This window comes from Rana temporaria, chromosome 1, assembly GCF_905171775.1.
Source record: "Rana temporaria chromosome 1, aRanTem1.1, whole genome shotgun sequence".
Classification (NCBI taxonomy): domain Eukaryota; kingdom Metazoa; phylum Chordata; class Amphibia; order Anura; family Ranidae; genus Rana; species Rana temporaria.
The window spans coordinates 522,163,746-522,189,493 of NC_053489.1; the positions used below are offsets into that span (position 1 = coordinate 522,163,746).

Sequence of the window (25,748 nt, forward strand, 5' to 3'; positions counted from 1 at the left end):
CGGGTGGAATCCCGCTTTAAGGTCACTATGTATAGTACAGGACGACGTTATGCATAGTCAAGAAACTGTGGAATGTTGGCAAATAAATAAATGCTTAAAATGTAAAGGAAGTTGCCAACATATTTATTTTCTAGTTCTAGTGACAGATTTATTTTATTATAACTATTGTGAAAATCATATTTTATACAATGTAAATGTGACAGTAACAGAGTAAAATGCTCAATAAACTCTACATGTAAAGTGGCTGATGGCTGAAGATTGCTCAGGTAGTGAACACACATTTCTGAGCAGATTTTCTACACATTTTATTGAGCTTTATTCTCTAATGCTGATACATTACATTACATAGTTATGGCAAAACATGATTTTTGTGACAGCTGTCCTTCAATACAGTTTAAAGGACCTGCTTACTTTACTGTGGGAAAGGGGCTAATAAGATATTGGCATAAAAATGTTTTATTTACTAAAGAAATTCATGTATGTGCAGAAGTTTCAGGTGTCTGCAGCAGGCAGCATTTTACAGCCTCATTCACACTGACACGGCTGCATTTTGATTTTCTAAACACAGAATCTTGGAAGTACAAAAATAATTATTTTTTACCTCCTGGATCACTTTTAACTGTGTTTAGATGTTCCTGCAAAAAGGCTAGGTACATCTAAAGGCTAGGTACAAGTAGCCCAGATTCACACTGGGCTGCGGGAGTGAAGCCATGCGAGTTCAGCTGAACTCGCACGATTTCACTCCTGCTTCTCAGTCCCGATTTTGGCCGCCATTACAGAGACATCTGTGCAGCTCAATGTATCGCGGGCTGAAATTGCAAAAGTAGTGCAATTAGGACAGTGCCATTGCCGGCAAATGCCGCTGATTTGACATGCAATGTGACATGTCAAATCGCATATCACATTGCACCAGTGTGAACCAGGGCTCAATGCTCTGAAAAGCTATCCACACTGAATTGCTTTTCAGAGTACAGCTAGGCAGTCACTGTGAATGCCTTTTCTTTTTTTTTGCTGGTCAGCAGTTTATAACGGGGCTAATGCACCACAACCACAAGCCAGGTGCTTGGCTTGCAGTAAAGGCACGACCCCAATAACTTGAATGGCCGAGTCTGACAGGCTGTCACCTTGACATGCTGTATTATATTTGTCATCGTACCATAATTAAAGTGGATGTAAACCCGATATATCTGTAGTGTTTTCTTATCTCTCTCCAAAGCCCTAAGTCCTGTGTCTTTCTGCTGCTCCGTTCTTCTGTTATCAGCATAATAACTTCTGACAAGCTCTCCGACAACTGAGATAAAACCAGCCTGAACTTTGTGTCTTTCTGGGTGAGTGCTATAAAATAGATTAGCAGAAAGCTGGTCTATTCACAGCACAGCTCTGAACATTCCTTCCTACCTTACTATGTAGAGTGGGGGTGTGTGCCTTCCCCCTAATCAGCTGTCACACAGTGCATGCCAAGAATCCACTCCCAGTTCTGAACAGGAAGAAAAAAAAATCTTTAACATGATGTGCACTTTCTAAAGAATATAGCAAGCTGAAGACAGCAGATATTCATGTAAAACATATGTAGAGGGATTTGTTTCATCCCTGGGTATCATCTGAGGCTGTTCACTTCACTGGGTATATGTGAGAGTTTGCATCCACTTTAAGGTGGCCAGGGGGGCTAAAAAATTGCAGCTCACCTGACTGTTATTACACTCCTGGCTGTCTGTGTGAAAGCACATTTAAATGCAGGTAAATTCACAGTGAATAACACTGATTATCTTATTACAATGGCATCTGAGAGTTGGTGACATATATTAAACAACAAATTAACATGTTGTCCCTGAAGTTGATGTGTTAAAAGCACAAAAATAAAAAAGGAAAAGCTTAAAGATTCGAACAACTTTGAGAAGGCCCAAATTGTAATGGCTAGATGACTGGATCAGAGCATCTCCAATACTGCAGCTCTTGTGGGATATTCCCAGCATACAGTGGTCAGGATCTACCAAAAGGCTCATTGATGCACGTGGGGAGCGAAGGCTCGCCCATATAGTCTGATCCAAGGAGAGCTACTGTAGCTAAATTTGCTGAAAAACGTAATGCTGGTTTCAATAGAAAGGTGTCAGAACACACAGTGTATCGCAGCTTGTTGTATATGGGCTGCATAGCTCAGCCAAGTCAGGGTGTTCATGCTACCTGTGTTCGCAGCCAAAAGTGCCTGGTCTGATGAATTCTTGAATGGTTTGAGGAACACAACACATTTCAGGTGTTGACTTAAGCCTTGTATACACGATACGATTCTTGGCCGGTGATTGTCTGTTGACAGGCTGTTGTCTTAAAATCTAACCGTTAGTACGTTCCTTTTGACAATTGTTGTCCAACTTTCTGCCAACAAATGTTGGATGACATGCTAGTAAATTTTCGGTGGACAATGGTTGGTTGTCAGATTTACACAAGTCCTTCACACAAAAGTTGAAAGTACAAATACCCATGCTCAAAATCAATGCTCACCAAACACGAAATTAGCAGAAGGGGGCCAAAGGGTGGCGCTCAAGAGCTGAAATTCCTTGTAGTACATCACTACATTCGTATTTGCTGGCCGATAATTGTGTACCATCAGTATGCAAGACAAGGTCCAGGTACATGCCCTGAAGACAAAAATCTGACGCTCGGTTGGCCAACAATCGGATCGTGTGTATGAGGCTTAAGCCTCATAATTCTCCAGATCTCAATCAAATCAAGCATCTTTGGGATGTGTTGAAAAACAAGTCTGACCCATGGAGGCCCCACCTTGCAACTTACAGGACATAACGGATCTGCTACTGAAAGCTTGGCGCCAGATACCACAGCATACCCTCAAACGCCTAGCAAAGTTCATACCTCAAGGGGTTATGGTGGTTGCTCATACATAATGCTATGGCTGTTCGGTGTATAAGCATGTGGAAACGTCCCCTAAATGCATATAAATGTAGGTTTGGCAGGGTCAGTATGAATGAGGCCCCGTACACACGACCCAAGTTTCTCGGCAGAATTCAGCCAGAAACTCGATCGGAGCTGAATTCTGCCGAGAAACCCGGCGTGTGTACACTTTCGGCCGAGGAAGCCGACGAGTTCCTCGTCGAGCCAAATAGAGAACATGTTCTCTATTTCCTCGTTGTTCAATGAGGAAAGTTGGCTCGCCGAGATCCTTGGCGGCTTCACACAGAACTCGACGAGCAAAACGATGAGTTTTGCCCGTCGAGTTCCTCGGACGTGTGTACGGGGTCTAAGAAGTGTGACAACTCACAGCACAAAGCCCATGTTCTATGCCTTACACTGGATCCTTGGACTTGTCAGTTCTTAATATTTATTAACAAGAATTATTCATTAAACTACACGATAATAGGTGGAATGTATTCATACGTTAAACTGAAAACAATTAATTGACTAATCTCTATTCATCGGGCTGCTAGTTTGAATAATACCAAGAGAATATTACATCAATAACAGATCTTATGTGATTTCAAGCATGTGGCTAATGGAGAGTCATATCCCGCTCATCCATGTTCTTGTCAAAGCACATTCTTCTTTCAACGCCTTTGATTTTTATTTACGATACATCTTCTCAAATATCATACAGTTACAATTTAAGGATAATTACTTTTGTGAAAAATAAAGCCCTGTGGTAGTCCTTTATATGCTGCAAAAACACAAAGAACAAGCATAAACCCCATTTCCAAATACATTTCCCATGCGACTGTGGGGTCCAGTGCTTATACCCTCAATGTTTCTCAATGTGTAGAAATGGATACAACAAATTCAGCGTGTTGCAGAGACATTCATTTTATTACACCAAAACAATTTTAGCGATCCATAAGGCACAAAAGGGAACCATTGTGTATTGTGGTTTGCTGCCTTATAAAAAAAAAATGGTGCACTCCTACAATAGTCTATATGGGTCCTAAAGGTAGACTAGTCATTATTCACTTGGGGGCCAAGATAATACAGACCTCCCCCTGCCTTTATCTTGGGGTGTAGGTTGACCTAACACTATTCAGCAGCATCAGAGGTCTTAACCAATGCATTGATCCTATGCCCATGCAGTTGGCAGCATAGCCCCAAAAATGTGTTAAGTTAGTTAAATAAAGTGTATTATTTAAATTCTGATCATTTTTATTCATAATTCAATTCTAACACTCAAGTGTTGGTTTCTGAACAGACTGTGCAGCAATTTCACTTCATAAGAAGACAGCATGAGCAAGTACAGATGGAAAGTGGTTGCAAAGGCACAAGGCTTTTTACCTTCATGCATCCCAGTCATGCAATTAATCAGTTCCGTGATTAGTCTAAAGCTGTCCATACACCTATAGATTATCTGCAGATTTCCTATGGTTAGATGGAAAAAGTGCAACAGATTTCTCCATCTATGCTAAACTGTGTTGATGGAGGAATCTCCCACTGGGCCAAGCTTCAGTATCTTGCTAGTTGGCCCCACTGGCTCTCAACCTAAACAATGCCTGCACCCAATCAGAATGGTCAGGTATTGTGAGAGTCAGTGGGGCCGACTAGCAAGATATGGAAGCTTGGGCAGTTGGAGATTCTTCCATCCAAACAGTTCAGCGTAGATGGAGAAATCTGTTCCACTTTTTCCATCTGACCATAGAAAGTCTCCAGATAATCTATAGGTGTCTTAGAAATAGCCTAGGGAAATGTGTCAACTAAGAACTCACCATTACTATGGACTGAATCAGAGCTAAAAGAAGAGGGACAAGGAGAATTGAGGGGTATGGAAAGGGGAAAAAGAAGAAGGAGGAGAAAGAGAGGGAGGAAAGGGTCGGAAAAAGGCAAAGAAGGGAGGGTGGGGGGTGAGCGGGAAAGGAGAAGTGCAGGTAGGTAGGATACTATACACAAGGTACAATAGATAACCTTCAGTTATCTACCATAAGATATCAACCCCTAAACAGTAATGCCCTGCGCCTCTATCCAGCCACTCTACATTTTGTCGAATTTAGCAGGATAGTTTTGGCTGATGTATGTAAGCTTGTATACGGGAAGAGCCCTGTTGACCGCTGCCTTCCAGACAGAAACCGTGGGTGTAGTAGGCAGGATTTATCTTCTAGCATAATAGGCCAAAAATAAAATAAATAGTTTGACATGTTTAGAGGCCTCCGCAAAATCAGTGAGTACTAGCAGCAGCACCAAGGGGTCCATAGGGACAGACAGGTTGCCAACTGTATTAAAGGTATACAATACCCCTGCCCAGAAAGTACATAACTTGGAGCTAGACCAAAACATGTGAGCAAACGTGTCCTCGGCCATGAGGCCAAGCCGCCGATCTCCCAGGATAAATTGCAGCCAGTCGCTGAGGAGTATAGTATGCTCTATGGATACATTTCAATTGGATAAAGCGATCTCTGGCAGATATTGTAGGGACATATTGCAGAATGCAATCCTCCCAGTCGTCTTCCAAGAGGAACAGAATGTCCACATGCCCTTTATTATAAAAGGGAATCTATTTTGGGAGTGATCAAGGGAGAAAGTAAGGAGTAAATAGAGGTTTTATATAGGTCCTCCTCTATTAAAGCAGATCTTCATTGCATCTGAGCACCTCAAACCAAAAACACCCCCCTCAATCCATGTCTCCATGCTTTATTTTGTTGATAAATCACTTTTAAAAAACACCCTCTAGCATTTCTAGCCATGGCCATCTTGAGTAAAGGCAAATGATTCATGTAATATTTACTTCTTGGAATCCATCTGCTCTTAGCTCAGGTCATGTTTTCAGGCTCTTCATATTTGGACAGGTGATTTGATCAGTTTCACTGCCTGAGTAATTACCCTAGCCGTTTCATCGGAGGGAAATCCTGAAAACATGACCTGTTGGGAATACGTGAGGACTGGAGCTGAGAAACATTAGTGTATTTGACCACTATCAAACCCTAATCAACCCCTTTTTCTGCAATGGATGATGCCTGAAGCTGTACACAGAAGTTTTTTTTAGCTTAATGCATAGAATGCATTAGGGTAAAAACACCTTCTACCTTTACAACCACTTTAAGCAATATTTAGAAAAATAGGTTTACCCAAGCTCTACCGCTATATTCAAAGTCCAGAAGCTGCAGACTGGTGCTCTGGCTGGGGCCACAATAGCAGATCCTAAAATATAGCTGGCAGCTTGGAGTGCTCTTTAATGTGAACCCTTTACTGGCTACATGTATAAAGAAACAATACTACAAATGCTATACTTTACACAATATTTACCATGTTATACACCCATACTTCAACAATGTCACACCATTGTTCCTATTATAAAGTATCCACACTGTTATACTACTCTTTCAGCTATTGACCATTATCAAACATTTCCTGCATGTACTTAAAGGGGTTGTAAAGGTACAATTTTTTCCCCCTAAATAGCTTCCTTCACCTTAGTGCAGTCCTCCTTCACTTACCTCATCCTTCCATTTTGCTTTTAAATGTCCTTATTTCTTCTGAGAAATCCTCACTTCCTGTTCTTCTGTCTGTAACTCCACACAGTAATGCAAGGCTTTCTCCCTGGTGTGGAGTGCCGTGTTCGCCTCCTCCCTTGGACTACAGGAGAGTCAGGACGCCCACTAACACACAGCTTCTTTCTCTATCTGCAACGTAGAGAGCGTCCTGACTCTCCTGTAGTCCAAGGGGGCGAGCACGACACTCCACACCAGGGAGAAAGCCTCCCATTACTGTGTGGAGTTACAGAAGAACAGGAAGTGAGGATTTCTCAGAAGAAATAAGGATATTTAAAAGCAAAATGGAAGGATGAGGTAAGTGAAGGAGGACTGCACTAAGGTAAAGGAAGCGATTTAGGGGGGAAAATAATTGTACCTTTACAACCCCTTTAACCTGCTTTACCTGTTGTAATGCTTTCAAACTTGATAAAATCCAAGTAAATGAAATGTACTGGCATTAGATAACCCATGTTTGTGTGATGGGGAAAGCAAACGTTTCTCTAAAAGCATTGCATTTATAATCGCCAGTCAATCATCACCCTGGTGCCTCCATGTTTAAACAACAGCAATTACTAATTTAACCATGCAGCTGTCAGATTCATTTGACTGGGCTGACTTCACCTTTTCCTTCCTCTCTTCCTCCATCCACTAGCCTGTTGTGTATATTCTGTTTATGTATTGCCAAGATTATAGGCTTCATTGTTTTTTTAAGTGTTTACTATGCATATAAATGCTTAGGCATTGGAACAAGCTCCCCTGACACTGTACACTGAAAGGTACAGTATATGTTAGCAAGAGAAAGCTTAAATCATTGTGATAATGACACAAATTGCATATAATACAACATAAGTAATTTATAGAGCATATTCCTTGAAAAATATGTGCAGTCATATGTCACAACCAGGTATAATTTACTTTAAATATAAGTAGCAAATAGGTGATTTGCCAAGTTTTTTAGACACGTTTCCTTAAAATGGCAGTCAACTTGTACGAGTGCCTTGCCAATAACAATTATATAACTCTGGGTATGAAAGAATAATAAGGGATGGTTTTCAGGAGACATGACTAACCAAAAAGTACAACATTGTCTTCTTAATAGAAGTCTTACACAAAAATGCCATATGTCGTATCATTAGAGCCATGGCAAATGAGGAAATTTAGCACACTGTGTTCAGAATGCCACAGAAATATCATTTTTTGTCCATTTCTACTTTCCCAGCAGCTTTTCCCCCCTTCAGAGCCCCAACATACATAGATCAAACTGCTGCAAGTGCCAGGCATGGCTGTAGCGCAAAGGATGGTATAGGGATGAGAGCACTTCTGGAATTGAATCCCCAGTTTGTACCGCGAGTTCACAGTGGGCCCCTTCCCCCTTGGGGCCCATGTGCACTGCGCACATTAGGGACACGTCAGTGAGGCCGACCCTTCCTAGCGCACAGAAATCCAGAAGTCAGGGGACTACAGATCCCACCAAAAAACAAGGGAAGGGTCTGCAACAAAGTTTGACAACACCCTTGCAATGTATATAAATGAAGAGGATACTCCACACATTTAAAGGACTCCGTAGAATCTAAAAAAATTTATTTTTATATCTATTTTGCCTACCCATAGATTTCAGACATATCAGGCAGAAACGTCTCTTCTTAAAAAAGGGACTGACAGGGTATGCTGTAATAATGCCTTCTAGCACTGAAGTCAAATGCCTGTCTATATTGGACTGGCCATAATATAATTTTACTGCATAAGGTAATTACAAAGACTTGTCTGACTGCAACACTATACAATCAGTATCGGGTTTTACTATCAGTATGTTTATGGCTTATCAGTCATACATGGTTAGCAAACCCTCCCAACTAAAAAAATAACAGGGAACAGCCAAAAAAATAAACATTCAAACACTACATTATGCAATGCGCATTTAGCATTCTATTTGTACTTGAGATCAGTTTATGATGCTTCTGACGTAATTTACAGCTCTTTAACAGGTACATATGAATGTTACTTTTGACTTTTACGGTGACTGAAGCAATTCTGATCTAAACAAATTACCCATCAACCCAAGGCCTAACCTTGCTTTACCCTATTACCTTGAGCCCTGGTTCACACTGACAGCGGCAATGAACTCGCACAATTTCATTCCCGCATGTCAGTCTCGACTTTGGGGTGATTTCAGAGACATCTGTACGGGTTGCTGCACAGCTGTCAGTGGAAATTGCGCGCCAAAGTCGCCAAAAGTAGTACAGAAACTACTTTTGGTAATCAGTGCGGCGCCGCTAATGCAACGTTGCACCAATTCAGACAGTGCCATTGCCGGCAATTGCCGGCGATTTGACATGTCAGATCGCATGCCAAATCACTCCAATGTGAACCAGGGCTAAAGGTAAGTCTGAACTTTGCCCATTCAGGGGAAGGCTATTAAAGTGGACTCTTGTCCCCTCATTTAAAATCACCATCTAAAAAAATAAAAAAAATTATATTTAAAAGTTTCAGGCTAGTTACCTTTAGAAGACCCCATGTCTGGCATGTTTGCCTAGGCACCGACAACGAGAACTGTGACTATGGTATTTTTTGTTTTTGGTAGGAATCTTAGTGGAAGGTCTTCTTAAACCAAACTTTGTGTCCCGGGTTCACTTTAAGTGAAATTGAGTACCGTATTTATCGGTGTATACCGCACACTTTTTCCCCTTAAAATAAGGGGAAAATCATGGGTGCGCGATATACGCCGATACCCGCTTCCCGCGCTGAGTTTGAACTGCGCCGCCGACATATACCGAGCACAGCACACTCGGGTACATTCGGCCAGGCTCGGCTTCGCTTGTGGTCACACTCTGTGATGCCTCCTAGCCTTTATGCGTGAGAAGCCGAGCGTGGCCGAGCGTGCCTGAGTGTACTGCGCTCGGTATATGTCGTTGGCGTTCAAACACAGCGCGGGAAGCGGGGACTCGACTCAGAGACAGCGCGGGAGGACACCACCGAGGCCGCAGACGGACGCCAGACCGGACAAGGCCGCCGATGGACGCCGGGCAAGACACCGACGAGGGGCATTCAAACTGTAAGTATTTTTTTTTTTCTGAAATTTCCCTTCTAGGTTGGGGGTGCGCGCAATACCCCGATAAATATGGTATTTAGTAGTTCTCTTAAAGGGATTGTAAAGTCTTGTTTTAAAAAAACAAAAAACAAACATGTTATACCTACCAACTGCTCTGTGCAGTTGGTTTTGCACAGAGCGGCCCAGACCCTCCTCTTCTCAGGTCCCTTTTCACTGCTCCTGGACCCTCCCTCCTGTCGAGTGCCCCCACAGCAAGCAGCTTGCTATGGGGGCACCTGAGCCGAGTCACAGCTTCATGTGTCCATTCAGACACAGAGCCCCGACCCAGCCCCATCTCCTCTCTCCCTTGATCGGCTAACTGACTTTGATTGACAGCCGCAGGAGCCAATGGCGCTGCTGCTGTGTCTCAGCCAATCGAGGGGAGAGTTCCAGGTGGCTAAGGCACTTGTGGACATCGCTGGGGAGAGACGGGGCTCAGGGAAGTAATTAGGGGGTCCTGGGGAGGCTGCTACACACAGAAGGTTTATCTTAATGCATATAATAAAAAAACTGCCATTTCAACTCCTTTAAGCCTCATATTTCTGTCTCTGACATATGCCTGACATGTGCCTGACATGTGCTTGAACTCTGAGCTTCCTAAATAACTCGTCCACACACTGTCGGTGAATGAAATATGGCAGGCAGGAGACATTGTAGATTCATGCAGATATTGTGTTCAACGCTTTTCCACCATCACATTTTGTGTAAAGGCAGATGGAGATTGAATATAAAGGTAGAACATTCGGGGGTTCACTAGAGTGCAAAATCTGTGCATGGTAGCCAATCAGTTGCTAACTTCATCTTGTTCAATTAAATGTTGACAAAAAACTGGAAGCGGATTGGTATCTATGCAGAGCTGCAACAGAGTTTTAGTAAATCAACCCCACAGTACAGTAGTAGTGATTAGCTCATACCGTAGTCGTGAAAGTTATGCCATTCAATTCTCAGAACAGTCAGACTGAATCATTGTTACCTGGGCTACAGGAAAGATACTTTCAAACTTCTGGTCCTTTTTTTGTGTGTCATGTGCAGTTTCACATCAAACTAATGAACCTGTCTTCACAAGCCCAGCACCCTAAGGAAAACACCAGGCCATCTACAGACTTTCCAATTAATCCATTTCTCATGAGAAAATCATTTTAAATAAGGAAAATACTAACACATATTCTGCTGTTTTCAGAAGTTGGTCTCACATTTACACCTCATATTTGCTAAATGAAGTAAAAACACAAGCTTCACATAACAATTGTGACATTAGACAGATATTGCGCTGTATGTTTACCCTCTGTACACTTTTTTCATGTCGTATCATTTCTTATGGCTGTTATCAGTCATAAAGTGTTACATGCTACAACTGTTACAGTGCTGTGGTAACATTGCATCATTACTTCATCATTATACAAAATGAGGACTTTACTGCATCTGTCGTGAGAAATGTGGGTGATGCCAATACTAATCGACTTCAGAAAATGATAACTGCCTGGTTGTTGTGTTGACTATTTCGCTTTGAGGCCTCATGCTCACTGGACGGTAAAATAACGTTATAAAAACGCTAGTAGCTTTGCAGTGAGTTTTTCAACTTTCTTTAATGCTTTTGCAATAGCGTTTTTTAGCGTTGATTCGAATTTTTTTGTGTTTTTCCGTGTTAACGTTTTTTAACTTAACCACTTGCTTACTGGGCACATATACCCCCTTCCTGACCAGAGGACTTTTTGCGATTCGGCACTGCGTCGCTTTAACTGACAATTGCGCGGTCGTGCGATGTGGCTCCCAAACAAAATTGATGTCCTTTTTTCCCCACAAATAGAGCTTTCTTTTGGTGCTATTTGATCACCTCTGTGTTTTTTTGCGCTATAAACAAAAATAGAGCGACAATTTTGAAAAAAAAAAAATGTTTTACTTGTTGCTGTAATAAATAGCTCAATTTTTTTTTATTTATTTTTTTCTCAGTCTAGGCCGATACGTATTCTACATATTTTTGGTAAAAAAAAAAAAAATCGCAATAAGCGACTGGTTTGCGCAAAAGTTATAGCGCCTACAAAATAGGGGACATAATTATTATTATTATTTTAATTTTTTTTGGCGGCGATCTGCGATTTTTATCGGTACTGCGACATTATGGCGGACACATCGGACACTTTTGACACATTTTTGGCACCATTCACATTTATACTGCGATCAGTGCTATAAATATGCATTAATTACTGTATAAATGTGACTGGCATTGAAGGGGTTAACACTAGGGGGTGAGGAAGGGGTTAAATGTGTACCCTTTATAGTGTTCTAACTGTGGGAGAAGGGGGGTGACTGGAGGAGGTGACCGATCTGTGTCCCTATGTACAAGAGACACAGATCGGTCTCCTCTCTCCCTGACAGGACATGGATCTGTGTGTTTACACACACAGATCCATGTCCTTTTCTCTGTAACCGCCGATCGCGGGAGCCTGGCGGACATCGCGGCCGCCAGGCACGCGCATCGGCATCCCAGTGATGCGGCGGGCGCGCGCGAGCCCCCCAGTGGCCAGGAGGAGCGGAGGCCGTAAAAACACGGCGGCTCAGAGAAGTAGAACCACCCTGCGGCCGTATAAAGTCGTACGGCCGTCGGGAAGTGGTTAAAAAAAATATATATACATATATTTATTTAATTTTTTCAATGGATCAAAAACGTTACAAAATGCTGGTGAGAGACGTTTATCAGCGTTTATCAGCATTAGAGTGTTTTTACAGCTAAAAAAGTCTCTCAGAACCCACTAGTTTTTTTTTTTTTTACTGCTCAAAAACACCACTGCCCAAAACTGCTGATAACGGCCTACGTGTGCATGGACACATAGGATAACATGATGAAGAGTTTAATGACTGTAGGAAAAAAACATCTACTGCCAAAAACAGCTGCTGTAAAAACGTCCAGTGTGAATGAGGCCTAAAGCTTACTGGGCTTTGGACTGGGTAAGCTTTAAAGCTAAATAGTCAACACCATTGGACCCAAAACACATATACAGATCAGGGAAGTAAGAGAAGATTCTGATGTTCTGTATCTAAGTGCAGCATCTTTCCATAACAAGGTAAGCCCTTACATTTGGTGCAGATGCCAGTTTTGTCATGAGGTAAAGGAAAATAATCCAGCAGTTTCATAATCACTCTAGCAGTCCTTCCTCATATCCCATGATTTTCTGCATACACTCAGAAGGCCTTTAGGTTGTAATTGACTCTTGTCCAGCAGTTTATTGATGGAGAGGGAGAATTTGCAAGGTGTGTGCACAAATTCAAAGAGCGGGTCTCCAGCAATCATAATTCAATGCAAACCTAATCGCTGACTTCCAGGGCAGCGCACAGCTGTTCACTTTAAAAAGATACAAAGGTCAGGGAGGAAGGAAGGGCATTGCTCCTGGTTGCTCTATTGGTGCAATATTTCTGCTTGCGTTCCTGGTGTAGCTATTATGAAGGGTCCCAATTCACCCTGTTGGATTCACTTTTTATCTAATATTATGAGGAAAGCAACAAGATCTAGAACAGTGTATCTCAATCATTTTCCAGTCAAGGCACCCTTTAAAATTATGCATAATTTCAAGGCACCCCTAATATTGGCAGCAGCATCCACACTTTTGCACACTGGTATGGACTAATATTCCAGCATTAGTTCTCACTCATTTTCTCTCCACCATGCTGTTAATGTGACACCAGTGCTGACACAGAGCAACAAGGCTGCTGTCCAGGTGACAGATGTCCTCCCTCTCCTTATCAACTGATGGCGTCAACAGTTGTTAGGGTGCTGGTGGCTGGCCTACATGGTGGCCTAGGTTGTAACGTTGCACAATGAAAACCTATGGCTTTGTGTAACAAAAAGGCAGGCTTGATCTACCCGCTGGCTTATACACAATTTTTGGGCATTTTTTATGCATTTTGTCAAGGCACCACTGGAGAATCCAAAAGGCACCCTGGTTGAAAAAGGTGGATATAGAACATGGGTCTCCAAACTATGGCCCTCCAGTTGTTCAAGAACTACAATTCCCACCATCATAGTCATGTCTGTGAATGTCAGAGTTTTACAATGCCTCATGGGACCTGTAGTTCTGCAACAGGTGGAGGGCCACAGTTTGAAGATCCCTGATTTAGAATATGCAAAGGTGGGCAGGAAAACCCCAAATTCAGTACATAATAAAAGCCAGGGGCCCACTTATAATATATATATTAATACTACTATTTTGTTTATTTGCAGTTAAAGACAATTTCAACATTGTCAATCACCATCACTTCTGCAAAAACAAGACTGGATAAAATTATTTAACGCTTATAAGTATAACTGAATCCAAGATCAATTTATTATATTGCAGCTTATTAGTTCTGAGCAGTGGTGGCTGCACTACTTTTCCATTTTTTAGGCCAGAAATGGTGTGTCCTAGCCACTTCCTGTGAGATGAACTTGAAAGTTGGTTGTAAACCCACTCTGACAACTTGCACCTACAGGTAAACCTAGATTAGGGCTTACCTGTAGGGGCAAGAAATATCTCCTTAACCTACACGGTTAAGGAGATATTTGTAGAAAAGACTGCACCGATGTGTACGGCGCATGCGAGCCGTAGACAACGCCGCAGGCGCACTGAGCAGGCCGGGTCTTAAATGGGATAGTGCCGGGATTATGCCGGTCCCGCACGCATGCGCAGGATCATGCCGGTCCCCGCGCACATGCGTGGAAGTGACGTCATCATTATGCCTTTCTCTTGCAGTTTTTTTTTTGCAGGAAAAACAAAAACGGGTTTACTTCCTCGTTCAACAATGTTATCTGTCTTTTGTAAACTCCTAACCCTCCCAAAAGAAAAGACATGTTTGAAGTCCAACCTGGATGGCAGCCATTACGCCAGAGAATTTATTATGCACAGGATTAAAAGGTGCAAAATAGAAACCTGAAAAAAAGAAAATGAACACAGCCAGCACATGTAAGGACAAGTATGCTGCAATGTTACATTTTTGGTTTTAGGTTTAAATAGACTTGACTTGATCAAAAAATGTATCAGCTCACAAAAGTCTTTCATTTCAGTCTTTTGACATGTATTTTGTCTGTTAACCATGTAACTGGTTAGCACCATGTTTTCCTGCTATTTCTGCTGGCTTCTGTCCTTTAAAGTTAAGGTGGAGGTTCACCCTAAAAAAAAATTATATACCATTACATCCAGCATACTTCCGAAAACTACAGTATGCTGTTTTTTTTTTTTGCCGTACATAACGTTTTATTGTTATTTCCCCCCCGACTTCCGGCTTCTGATTCCCGCGGGACTGGGCGTTCCTATTCAGAGGTTAGATGATTAACGTCTGGTGAAAAACTTCCCCTGGCGCATAAGGCGCGTCACCAGTTTTCCGTAACTAGCCGACCTGCGAGTCGGCTCTATACAGCGCCTGCGCCCGCCGTGTAGAGCTGACTGCACAGGCTCCATATAGAGCCGACTCACAAGTCGGCTAGTTACGGAAAACTGGTGACGCGCCTTATGCGCCAGGGGAAGTTTTTCACCAGACGTCAATCATCTAACCTCTGAATAGGAATGCCCAGTCCCGCGGGAATCAGAACCCAGAAGCCGGGGGGGAAATAACAATAAAACGGTATGTACGGCAAAAAAAAAACAGCATTTTGTAGACGTCGGAAGTATGCTGGATGTAATGGTATATAATTGTTTTAGGGTGAACCTCCGCTTTAAGATGGTAGGAAAGCAGATGAGAAAACGGCTTTCATTTTATTTTCAATCCTCCTAGTTTTGTGAAGACCAAGCAACTAGAAAGTTGGATTGCAAGCCGAATGAAGCTTCAGGAATTGACTACAAGTACCAGGCATACCCCACTATTAAGTACACAATGGGGTTTATTTACTAAAGCTGGAACGTGCAAAATCAGGCTCACTTCTGCATAGAAACCAATGAAGCTTCCAGCTTTTATCACCAGGCTTAATTGAACAAGCTGGGGTTAGAAGCTTATTGGTTTCAATGCAGAAGTGAGTCTGATTTTGCACTTTCCAGCTTTAGTAAATAAACACTATTGTGTACTTAAAAGTGGGGTATGCCTGTATTAATACTTGTTCATGATTGAGTAAAGGATAAAATGCCCAAAAAAAATGTATCAGCTCAAATTTAAATGAAACAATACTTGGATTTTTCATCAATTTATTTTATGAGTACTTATACAGATGTGCATTCATGTTCAGTTGCTGATCAAAAAACTGAACAACAATGTGGCTGGGCAAATCGTTTCATAAAGACAAATTCCCTCCTGGATGAAAAATAACAAAGGTCACTACTTCACTGCACTGTTTTTATAAGCAGCAATGACATTTTCCAACAGTACTTGGAAAATTACAACTGCCTCAATTCATAAAACTGTTCCTTGACACACAGCCAACTGTGTACTTATAAGAGAACTGAACCTGAACTAAGTTTGGCTTAATTGTTAATAAGACACGTGGGATCCATGACAATTCTCACTGTGTACTCAAAAAATAAATCATTGTAATAATAATAATTATAATAATAAGCACAGGTACAGTAGGCTAGTTTTAGTTTGAGCGTATTTTAAGCAAAATGCTGTCCTTGTAATGTCTTTCGGATTTTCTTACAAAGTTAAAACCAATATAGCTCACATCAGGTGTTGGCTTTTGTGACCACACATATCAGTAGAAATGTGATTGGACGATTTGGGTAAAAAGCTGAACTCTCTATCTTGCCCTCATCATTGCTATTGACAATACATGTCCTGTTATGGTGTCAGCAGTAGAATTTCAGTCTGAATTGTGGGGGTTATTTAATATAAATGGAGAATACAAAATCTGGTGCAGCTCTGCATGAAAACCAATCAGCTTCCAGGTTTTATTGTCAAAGCTTAATAGAACAAGCTGAAGTTAGAAGCTGATTGGCTACCATGCACAGCTGGACCCGATTTTGCCCTCTTTAGTTTTAGTAAATCTCCCCCTGTATGTTGTTCCCTGCAAGTACAGCTGTCCATTTAATGTCTATTGCATCTACTAGCCTATTATCTCCTGAAGTTCTTTCACAGGAATCATTAGTATCACAGGCAATATCTTTCGTGACATTTCCAGCACCAAAACACCCAATTTAAAACATCATTTGCATTAATAACCACTGCATAAAATAACACTAATGACAAGTCAAAAAAGGGAAACTTTTCAGTGAAAAATATGTTTATAGAATCCACATCCCTCCAAGATAATTGAAGGACAGCAGCTTGCGCATGCACTGTCCTTTTGTTACCTGATACTAAGTGTGTGTGTTCCTACCAGGAAGTTCGGGGAAGCTGCACTGAAAGAAATGCAACCAGCGGAGGCAGGGCCGCCATCAGGGGGGTACAGGCTGTACTCTTGTAAGGGGCCCGAACGTCCCAAGGGGCCTGGCACTGGGCCTGCTCCCCGCCTCCCTTCAAATGAAAATAAACTGTCAACTGATCTGCAGGCAGCTACTAGCCCATGCAGCACCCGCAAAAGAGAGAACAATAGAGAATACAAGCCTGGAAAGTGAACCCAGGTGCATGCAGATATGAGAGAGCGTCGTGGAGGTCACAGAAAAATAGAGTGTACTGCTCTGCCCCCTCACATAGTCACTCACTTATTCCAATAGATGGAATACGGACACCTGAAGCTGACAAGCTGGCATGTTTGAGTGGCATTGTGGAGAGGGATGAGGATGACTTTGGGTGGCGATAAGAGTTACATTGTGTAGAGCCTCTTCACTATGTAACTCTCATCCCCGCCCAGAATCCTGGAGAGGGATGGATGATGCTGGGCGTGGATGGGAATATATTGTGGAGAGGGATTGATGATGCTGGGCAGAGGTGTGGATATATTGTGGAGAGGGATGGATAATGCTGGGCGTGGGTGGGGATATATTGTGGAGAGGGATGGATGATGTTGGGTGTGTATGTATGGGGATATATTGTGAAGAGGGATGGATGATGCTGGGAAATATTGTGGAGAGTGTTAAACTAAACGTGGGTGCACCAAAGGACTGAGATGGCCGGTGGGCGGAGTCGGTGGGGCGGCCAGTGGGCGGGCCCTGGGAATGTTGGTAGTCAGGCCTGGGGGGGGGGGAGGCTTGAAGCTGTGTAAGGGGCCCCAAAATTTCTGATGGCTGCCCTGAAAGGAGGTGTACAGTAAATTAAGAGTTTATGCACATTATATATATTGCTGGGAGAGAGTTATGAAAGGACGGGTCTACAATATAGAATACATTACTGCATGCAAGCAAGCCACCTAGGTGTGTGGATATGGTTGCTATGACAGGAGAACTGGGAACTCTAGAGGCTTCTGATCATTGCAATATTTGCAAGTACTCTGTGGGACTTGTCAACTGTTCTGGGATGCAATAAATGCTACTCTCTGGAAAGAAATTGCTGCGGGAAATGCATTTGGATTAAGGGAGTTTGTGCTCTCCACCTGTCTGTGCATTCCTGTTCCTACAATACTAATAACTACATTAAAGTAGAACTTAATGTGTTTGTTAACCTAAAAATGCAAAGCTGTGTTAGCCCCTCTATTATAGGCAGGCATAGCACACTGTATAAGGCGTGTAAATACCTTTTTAGGGCGATCTTCAGATGTGGATGACAGAGGGACGTACGTACGCTGACCACGGTGGTTAGGGCTTAGCATGGTCAGCGCAGAGAGGGGGACACAGGAAGTGTCAGGATTAGCCAGGTTTTTTACCATTTAGAGGGGGGCAGATTATACAACACAAGCACTGTGCTGTTTAATCTGCTTTAGGGGAAGAGGATCTGTATTTTGTATTTTTTGGGGGTTAACAAACGCTTTAAGGCAGAAAATTAAGTCCTGCTAGATCACGTCAGCCTGGCCCATATTGCAGGTATAGGTATGTAAAACATAAAAAATAAGTGTCTATACTGTGTAAAATCCAGTAATACATTGTTTCACCTTGCTCTGCACATGCTCATTTGCTCTCCATTATAGGCACTGCTGAGTTTGTAGAGGCTGATCTACTGACAGCCTCATAACCCTCCTATTCTTTACAGCCAAGAATGCTGCTTCTGTGTAAACTGCAACTGCCATGGTGCTGCACATGTGATCAGTTATGACACCAGCCTTTGATGGTTTGGCTGAGGACACAAGCAAATGTGACAGTTGGCAATCCTGGCATTCCAGGAATGTAACTGTTTTTTGAAACCGTTAAGTCGATGGGTTTAGTTCCACTTTATGATTTACTGCTGTTTGGGGGTTCTGGGCTTCAGCAAAATGGCAGCCTTCAGCAAGAAGCAATTTGTTATGGGTAAAGTTCCGCTTTAATGATTAGTGATCCTCATTATTCTTTAAAACCATTCAAGCGGAACTAAAGCCTCCTATCCTTTTCAGCCAAGAAAGCTGCTATCTTAGCCTCTGTTTGACCTGCAGCTGCCATGGTGCTGCAAATGTAATCAGTTATAACACCAGCCATTTGTAGTTTGACAGTTTGGTTTAGGGCACAAACAAATGTGGCAGTTAATATTCTGGGCATGCTAGGAATGTAGCTGTTTTTTGAAACTGTTAAATGAATGGGTTTAGTTCCACTTTATCTATTCAAAAAAAATTTAAGCATTTAACTTACTGGCCAAATACTTTAAAATTAACCAAGAAAATACTGTACAGATGGTTCCCACTGAGGCTGACCTTGGATTGTGCATATGAAAATGTTTACGTTGCCCAGTGCAACCAATTTCTTCTTTTACATTTTTTAGAGCAGGAAATTTTTTTTTTTTTACCAGATAGGACAGGCAATTTCTAATAAAGACAATGGACTCATAGGCAGTAGCAACGCATAACTGCGAAGATGTGCAGTGCAAAAAATGATGTGTAATGTACTGCCGGACAACGTTAGGATTCTACAGTATGTGCAACATGTTTACCTGATTCTTGTATAAACAAATAAGTACTTGCATTTTTTTGGTCTTTTTTATTGTGGGAAATACATATTACCTGCTATAAACTGATGTTAACTAATTAAAAAATATGTCAACTGATGTAAATGTAATCTGAGGCATGTAAACTGATTATAACTCATAAAAACACATGTAAATGCATAGAAACTGAAGTAGGGGAAAAAAATAGCAAAAGCCTATTTTTTGCATTTTGGATAGCGTCCAGGAGAGTTAAAATCGCTGTCATTTTTTTATTTTGATTTCTGTGTCTCCTTAGGGAGATTTTTCTTTACTTCCTGTCCAGTAGACCCAAGGAGAAGTGGGAGAATATCTTTCCAATATGAGGGTTATCCACTGTCAGATAGCTGTCATAGGAACAAGTATCTCCACTGCAATGTGTCCACTCTTTTCCTGTTCTGGTAGAAACTTCAAATTTTGGTTTTACTCTCACTTTCATTTCTGGTGACCCTGCTGATCAGGGCAATTAGAGGGAATGGATTTCCCTAACAGGGACACAGACAGCAATCAAAAAATGTTTTTAGTTATACCTGATAGTGACACTAATGCTGCGTACGACCGTTTTTCGGGTTGTAAAAAAATTAAGTTTTTTTTAATGTCATTAAAAACGATCGTGTGTGGGCTCCAGAGCATTTTTCACGATGTAAATGTAAACATGCTCTAATTTTTCTCAACGTTTTTAACGTTGTAGTTTTTAACGTCGTAAAAAATGGTTGTGTGTGGGCTTTAACGACGTGAAAAAAACGTGCATGCTCATAAGCAAGTTATGAGATGGGAGCGCTCGTTCTGGTAAAACTAGCGTTCGTAATGGAGTAAGCACATTAATCACGCTGTAACAGACTGAAAAGCGCGAATCGTCTTTTACTAACACAAAATCAGCAAAAGCAGCCCAAAGGGTGGCACCATCCGAATGCAACTTCCCCTTTATAGTGCCATTGTACGTCACCGTGCTTTGCTAGAGCATTTTTTTTTCACGGTCGTGTGTAGGCAAGGCCGTTTTAACGATCGGGTTGAAAAAAAAATTTTACAACCCGAAAACCGGTCGTGTGTACGTGTGTACGTGGCATAAAGCTAAAATTCCTTGTGTCAAGGTAAAAAATGCTGTATATTTCTCTGTCCTCTTTCCCTGGGTGAAGGGGAAGAGAGAGGAGAAGAATTCCAGTGCTGTGCAGGGCTACATCTCTTCTCCCCTCTCTTCCTCTTCACTCAGGGGCTCAAACAGCAGCAGGAGCCATTGGCTCCTCAATCAAAGCAATGAGGAGGAAGGGCTAAGCCCGGCTGCGTGTGTCTATGGACTGCGGCTCCATAGACACACAGCTCGGGAGCAAGCAGGCATTGTAATAGCAGCTAGCTATGTGGACACACAAAGAAGAGGAGGAGCCAAGATCGCTGGCAGGGGAACGGAGAAGAGGATCGGGGCCACTTTGGGCAATACCATTGCACAGAACAGGTGAGTATATTTAGTAACACTTTAAGGTCTTGCTATGTACACAATCTAAAGCAATCTACAGTATGGTTACCAGATTTACAAAATGAAATCCGAGAACACCCTACGGACCACACACACTTGTGCCTATACCCACAAAACTATGCCCCCCGCTTCAAACGATAATTGTTCTCCACTATAAATAGCCACTCTAGTAATATATACCTATTAGTAATTATTTTTGCTCTCAAGCAACAAGTATTTTATTTTATTATTATTATGCAGGATATATATAGCGCCAGCAGTTTGCACATCTACAACATGAGGGCAGACAGTACAGTTACAATACAATTTATTACAGGAGGAATCAGAGGGCCCTGGATGACCTTTATGCAAAATACTATTGTAATCACTAAATCATTGCAAAGAAATGTATCTCCTTTCACCTCTGCATTGGTAAATAACTGAATTAAACATTCTTATTCAATCCAAAATATTAAGGAGCTTTCTGGCAATGATCCGACAGAGCCCTTGATCTAAAAACTGACAGCTCTCTGGATAGCATTTATTTGAAATGGCCTCTGAAAGCAAACAAGCTCAGAAAATTCTGGGCAACCATGTCACAGTCATTTAGTCCGACTATAAATACACATTTTTATAATGACACAAACAATGACAATGCTGATCAAAATGTAAGATTGACTAATTCCAATGTCATTGTACAATTCAATCTAACAATATAACTGACAGAAAGCTTCATACAGCTAATTAGGTGATCGTGTTGCATTATTTGTAAGGCTTCACATAAAGAATATTTTATGCATTAAAATATATGTTAAAAAGATCAAACATTTGTGTAATCTTGAATTATATCTTGCATGGTCTGTAGTTTCATATATGCCAACTGAAGTGCCATGCAAGCAAAATTAAATTCACTGACAGGCTTTCTTTTATCATGCAAGACTGCATATGTGAGCAAGAACACTTTTGTTATCCATAATGGGATTTGCACACATAATTTCCTCCTTCTGGGTCTATTTCAGTGACACTTTAAGTATATCTTTTGCTTCCCCCAAAATATCCTAAGGAATGGTCCCTGCAATAGAATACTCTTAATGCTTACCTTTCTATAAGGTACCAAGTCCAAACTCCACTGCAGCCCCTGGCAAGGTCTTCAGCATTCAACACTTCCAGGAGTGTCAGATGCCCGTGTCCCTGAGTGCTGTGGGGACACCAGGATGTAGGGACACCAGTTACAATCATTGGGCGCAGTGGATGACCAGGCATCTGATACACTAGAGTTGTGTTGGATGTGAAGATTCTGTCAGAGCTTTTAGATCTTTTAAGCATGCATGAAGGCAAAAAACCTTCTGTGTGTTGCTCCCCCACAGCCCCCCTAATACTCACCTGAGCCCCCTTTCGATTCAGCGATGTGCACGAAAACCTTGGCTGTACTGGGACTCCCTCTCCTCATTGGCTGAGACAGCAGCAGGAGCTATTGTCTCCCACTGCTGTCACTCACAGCCAGTGAGCCAATCAGGAGAGAGCGGGGGGTTCCCTGAACGCCAGTCAAAGCCCCTGCCACTAATTTAAATGGTTAGTTACAGTCCCGTTTACACCTCGTTTTTGCTTTGATTCAAAAATGATACCCCGTCTCACTTTAGTGGTGCTTTAAAGCATCTTCACAACCTACATAGAAAACTATGACAAAGCTTGCTTAAAGGATCACTAAAGACATTTTTTTTTAAAATAACAAACATGTTATACATACCTCCACTGTGCAGCTCATTTTGCACAGAGTGGCCCCGAACCTGGTCTTCTGGGGTCCCTCGGCGGCTGTCCGGCTCCCCCTGCAAGGACTCAACCCCTTTAAAGCACCTGCAGCTTTTTAGCAGCTTTAATTCAGCTTTAGCTTCGCTTTGTTTTGGCGAAATTGCGGGTATGAGATATCAACACACACACACAGGGCATCAGCCAAGCTTCATTAAAGTTTCAAAAAAGCACCACCAAAGCATCATTGAAGCACCACCGAAGCATCGCCAAAAACATAATTGAAGCATCATCGAAAGCATTATCAAAGCACCACGAAGCATTGCAGAAGCACCAAAAAAGCATGTTGAATCGTTAGGCGCTTTAATGATCGTTGAAGTCGAAGCAAGTGTAAATGAGCCCTAATGGATGCATAAAGCAGGGCTCGGGAGTAAACACTCACCAGTGCCCTCATAGCAAGCAGCTTGCTATGGGGGCACTAGTCAAAAGGGAGGAGCCAAGAGTGCCAGCGGGGGACATGAGAAAAGAAGGATCAGGGCTGCTCTGTGCAAAACCACTGCACAGAGCAGGTAAGTATGACATGTTTGTTATTTTTTTATGTAAATAAAGCCGAACCTTTAATAGCACTTTAGGACAGGGATTCTTGGACTTGTAGACCAACTAAGAGATCTTTTATTGCAGTAACCAGTCTTTTTTTTTGCCTGTATTTTAATGGCTCATTAATGCAGGCCATGGCATGTAGTCACTAGTCAGGAAGTCAAGGGTAGCTGCACAGAGTTCTCTTTGCTTAATGCAGCACAGAGAGCTGATCATGTGACTTTGACAGTTTTATTTTTAAAAGGGACTTCTATAAAGAAAAAATTGTGCTCCACCAGCAATCCTGTAGCTGACAAAGCACAAAGCACAATTTTAAAGCACATCACTGTGCTTCATAAATATGCATTTAAATGTGCATTGCCATGCCACTGCTTTTTAAACCACTCTCAGTATGTGAACACCCACGGGTCATTCACATAATGGCTAGCTTCTTGCCCAACTTTACATTTGTGGACCCTACAATTTAGGTCAAAGACATTGCCCTGCTGTCTAACAGGCAAGACTTAAAACTGCTTTGCGGTGTGCATTTCAACTGTGTACTTAGCAGCTTGCATGGAGTTCGGCTTTACTAAGTATGTTACATGTACTAAATTGGCCTGTATCAATACAGGTTGAGGTACAGTATGTCAAAGTTCTGCTGAAAGCATCAGATGTTTGGTGTATGTATGGGTGTTTGTGTTTGCTAATGACAAACAAGACTCCAGCTATCACGTTTCTGTTGCTCGGTTAAAACATTAAGCCTAGGTTCACATTGTAACGATTTGTCATGCGATTTGAAAGATAAAGTCGCAGACTATTGGAGGCAATGGCACTTTTCCAATCGGTGGGACACCGATTTTGCTCTGCCGCAACGATTTGCAAAAGTAGTTCTTGCACTACTTTTGCCGATTTCAGGTGCGACTTTAATAGACATCTGTGTATGAAGCCACACAGATGTCTATCAAGTAGCCCATGAAATCGCCCTGACCTTGCTACTTTGAAATGGTGCTACCTCAAGTGAAGTAGCGTCATTGCAAAGTAGCATCAATGTGAACCAGGGATAACAGAAGAATCTTATTGGGTGATATAACAACACACCTGACTCATTGCCAGATAGACCACTGATACCTGCTGATCTTTAACCATTCTGTCCAGATTAACAACTGAAATATAGAAAGCAGTTATGTGCAATACAACGGCATATTGTTCTAATTCCATTATAAGGTAATCCAAGAATAACAGAGAATTTTGTAAATGTTTCAGCTCATTCCAATCCCGTAAGACAGGCTGCTGGTTCGGTATTTAGAAATGTGCATTGTTTAAAAAAATAATAAAAAGGCTGACTGCTTATTAGTAGATTGTCATACTCATTTCTATACATCTCGATCCAATTCCCTTTTTATCTCCGAATAAATAAAACAAAGTGTGTTGAGTTTTTTTCTGTGGATACTGTGCATACTCCTAAAGAGAACGCCTTACAAACTAAACGTCACATGAGGTGATCAGTGAGGACCGCGGCTGCACACCAGATGTATGTGGCCTGTTTACTGATGGCTTGCGGAGTTACAGTTTATATTTCAGTACATGTTAAACATTAACAAAGTTAATGTACGTTTCTATGGGGGAGAGTGACACAGAAATGCTATCTGCAATAGACTTTACTACTTTCTGCAGTGCTTACATTTTTATTACTAACCCTGTGCTAGACTTTGAAATAACCCCCATAGATTACCCATTTATAACACACCATATCCACTTAGACTTGTGTCTGATTCTCAATGTAAAATCTACATCAGCTAAAGTCCTTGGATGCAACATGGAATCGTCTTCATGACATTTTACAAGACAACACTTTAAATGATAGTCAATACTTTATCCCGAAGGAAAGTAAACTGACAGTTAAAGCTTTTGAAGTGACATGTTAGCTTTACTTATCATAACAACAAAGCTGTTTTTACCAATTTTTTTAAACCTGAAAAACAAGTAACAGGATTTTCAGTGTCTGCCTAGTTAAGACTTGATTTAAAAAATAAGCCTACTTGTTGCATCAAGTTTAAAAGCTATTGCCAAAATTTTAGTGACACAGTTGGTTTATTTGTTTTCATTTATGCTTCTGAAAAATATTCCTTTATCTGATACATAACCTATGATCTATATATTGCTCATAGAATCTGTCTCCATAAAAGTGTAAGGATATGGGGAGTAGCTGGGGAGTTAACAAATAATAAGTATGTTAATAAGGCCTAGCTAATTTTGGCTAGTATCAGGTACGTCACATGTACGTTATACAACTGTAAGAACACAAGGGTAAGATCAGCAGTACAGGAAATGATCAGCCTGACCTGACCTGACCATAAAAGTGGGTGATGTGAACTTTATCATGTGTTCACATTCAAAATTCTATGTCAAAATTCTAATTCTTGATTACCAAGCAGAACCTCTGTACTCTCAAAAGGAAAACCAAGCTGGCCATAAAACAACCACATCTGATGTCCAGATTTTCTTTTCTGCCTGTTTAATG

At 41.6% G+C, this 25,748-nt stretch overlaps 1 protein-coding gene across 2 annotated transcripts in view; it reads right to left on the minus strand.

The window, feature by feature from the left end:
• The window catches only part of NR3C2 (nuclear receptor subfamily 3 group C member 2), a 459,143-nt gene that overhangs the window by 409,705 nt on the left and 23,690 nt on the right, over positions 1–25,748 (minus strand). The window lies entirely within an intron of this gene.